This window comes from Nicotiana tabacum, chromosome 2 (genome assembly GCF_000715075.1).
Source record: "Nicotiana tabacum cultivar K326 chromosome 2, ASM71507v2, whole genome shotgun sequence".
In the NCBI taxonomy this organism is placed as follows: Eukaryota; Viridiplantae; Streptophyta; class Magnoliopsida; order Solanales; family Solanaceae; genus Nicotiana; species Nicotiana tabacum.
Genome location: NC_134081.1, coordinates 126,251,321 through 126,254,312, shown reverse-complemented (window position 1 = coordinate 126,254,312; position 2,992 = coordinate 126,251,321). Strand labels below are relative to the sequence as shown.

Sequence of the window (2,992 nt, the reverse complement as noted above, 5' to 3'; positions counted from 1 at the left end):
GATTTACCATTTTCCATGCAATAAGGACAAGCTAGCTTCCCAGTAGTCATCCACCCAGACAACATTCTATACTCAGGAAAATCGTTAAAAGTCCACATTAAATTAGCATAAAAATTGAAATTCTGCTTGGTTGATATGTCATATATTTCAACACCATCATACCACAATTGTTTTAGCTCATCAATCAAAGGTTGCAAATATACATCAATCAAACTTTTTGGATTACGTGGACTGGGGATAATACAATTTAAGAATATATATGGACTAGTCATACACAACTCAGGTGGTAGATTATAAGGTGTAAGAAAGACAGGACAACATGAATATGGTGTCACAGATATAGAAAAATTTGTGAAGCCATCCACACACAGACCTAACCGAATGTTCCTTGGTTCACTAGCAAAATCTGGATATGTCCTTTCAAAGTGCTTCCAAGCTTCTCCATGTGAAGGATGACACGTAACACCAGGTTGTCTTCTATTTTCAAAGTGTCATCTCATATGAAGAGCATAACTCATCGACGCATATAACATCTTTAACCCAGGTATAAGAATGTAAATAATGCCTCGCCTTGACATCGACCATATTCCCGCTGGAAAGCCTCTTGAAACGAGGCTTTTCGCAAAATTTACAGCTCTCTAAAGTTGCATCATCTTTATAATATAACATATGATAATAGGCGATAAGTATGTAGTTTAGCTACTATTTGCACCCTAAATTAGCTGCACTTTATTGATATTTGAATATTAAATAATAACAAATTGCTTTAATTAAGAACTTTATGCTTGGCAGGAGTAATTCCGGGTTATAAGGATGTGAAAGAGTATTTTGGAGCTAATATGGAGCATTGAAGGCCAATTGGATCATGAAAGAAAAATACTGCAGAAAATCCTCCAGGTGCGCAGTCTATGCGCGGCCGTGCATGTCAGGCAGAAACTGGCCAAAGTACGCGGTCGATGCGCGGCCGCGCACGTGCTTCCGAGAATTTTCGTCCATGACCAATTTTGTAATTTGAGATGCGACTAACCTTGACCTATATGAAGCCCAACTCGCCCAAAAAGAGGGTATCGATGTTTTTAGAAGAATTTTGGAGGCAAGAACAAAAAGAGAGCAAGACGGAGAATTCTCCTACGAGTTTTTCATCTTCATCTTCTTAATTCCATTATTGGTTATGACTTTTATATTGTAATCTTGCATAGTAGTATGAGTAGCTATACCCGTCATCTAGGTTTGATAGAACTAATTGTTGGATGAAGTCTTGATTACGTTTTGATATAATTGAGCCGTTTTTACTCTATAATTGTTCAACTATGTGTTTCTTGTGATTAATTGAAAGGGCCCTTGATTAATCGTGTCTAGTTGTCAGTGTTGCTTGAGAAAGAACACTTGGTTAGATTGTTTTTGAACAACGCCACTTTCGAGTAAGTTAAGAGATCAATTACTTGAATTTAAAAGCGGAATTAGAGATAACAAAGCTTTGGTATGATATTTATGAGTTGAACAAATTGTCAACTAGAGTAGTTCGAGAGAATGTTTCTAGTAAATTATCGTAATTGATCGAGAGATAAGAACGGTAAGCAAGAACTCATCATCTTTATAGAGTGTTACGACGAGATTATAGCTAACGTGTCTGGAATTAATCCGACAATTGGGAAAATCAATAACCCTAGATTCTTTTACTCTTGAATTCAACTTCATTCTTGCTTATTGATAGTTTTTATTGTCATTTTTCCTTAGTAAAATAATTTATGTTAATTATCAAATAAAATCTTGAACTCTGAAAATTGTCTGAGCTTATCATTAGCGATACTAAAAGTTGTAGCAAATAGGTTAGTTCCCTATGGGATTCGACTCCGGACTCTTGAACCGGATTATTTTTGCAGTGACCGCTTAGTCCTTTTTATAAGGCATAGTTGGGCGTGATCAAATTTTGGCATCGTTGCCGGGGAACTAACGGTGTTATTTATTACAACTTGGAAGAATTTCTAGGATTTTTATTTTAAGATCGATTTTCTGTGGTGTTAAAAATATTTCCATTGAAATTCTCACGTTTGAACTCTTCTGTGACTCGGGTGCATGCCTAGAAGCTCCTTGAGAACTGGTGAACCTTTTGAAGGACTCTCAGATCCCGAGAAAGCATTTAGGGCATTGATTCGGGCAAAAAAGAAGGGCAAACTGCTAAAACAAGATGAACAAGTCGAAATTGAAATGGACAATGTCGAGAACGTCAACAAGAACAATAGGAATGATCGAGTTGACCCATACATCGGAGTGGTAGCACCTCTTGTGCTGGAAGCTGCTCTATATGATTGGGCGCAACCAACTGCTGATAACCTGGCTACTGCAATTGCAATCCCTCCGATACAAGAGGAGATGTTTCATATTACCAACAACATGCTGCACTTGCTGCAAAATAAAGGGCTGTTCTCCGGGTCGTACGTCGAATACCCACAACAACATCTGAAGAACTTTCTATCAATTTGTGTCACTCAAAGACAACCGAATGTGACTCCTGAAGCAATCAGATTATTACTGTTCCCATTCTCAGAAACTGGGGAAGCTCAAACTTGGCTGAATTCACTCCCAATAAACTCCATTGCTACTTGGGAAGAACTAGTCAAGTAGTTCTTAAACAAGTTCTATCCACCCAACAAAACTGCGAGGCAAATTGATGAGATATTGCAATTCAGGCAGAAACCGACTGAAACTTTGCAAGAAACTTGGGAGAGATTTAAGGGAATGCTAGTGAAGTGTCCACATCATGGCATTCCAGATCAGATGCTAGGACAGAGATTCTATATGGGTTTGGCCGACGGTCTGAAGGCCAATGTAGATGCTTTAGCTGGGGGTGCATTCTTGAGCAAAACATTCACAGAGTGCAAGATTCTTCTTGACAAGATGGCTCAAAATTCAGGCTGGATGATGAGAGATACAACACTCACTCCAATAGTGCATTCTGTTGCTCTTGACCCAAACAATACAAATGCAGAAA

The 2,992-nt window shown here is 38.3% G+C and overlaps 1 non-coding gene across 1 annotated transcript; it reads right to left on the bottom strand.

Annotated features, from left to right (window-relative positions):
* Positions 1–2,661: 2,661 nt before the first annotated feature.
* Positions 2,662–2,768, bottom strand: LOC142173886 (small nucleolar RNA R71). The gene has a single exon (XR_012703249.1). It is a non-coding gene; the product is annotated as a small nucleolar RNA R71 (small nucleolar RNA).
* Between the last annotated feature and the right edge of the window lie 224 nt (positions 2,769–2,992).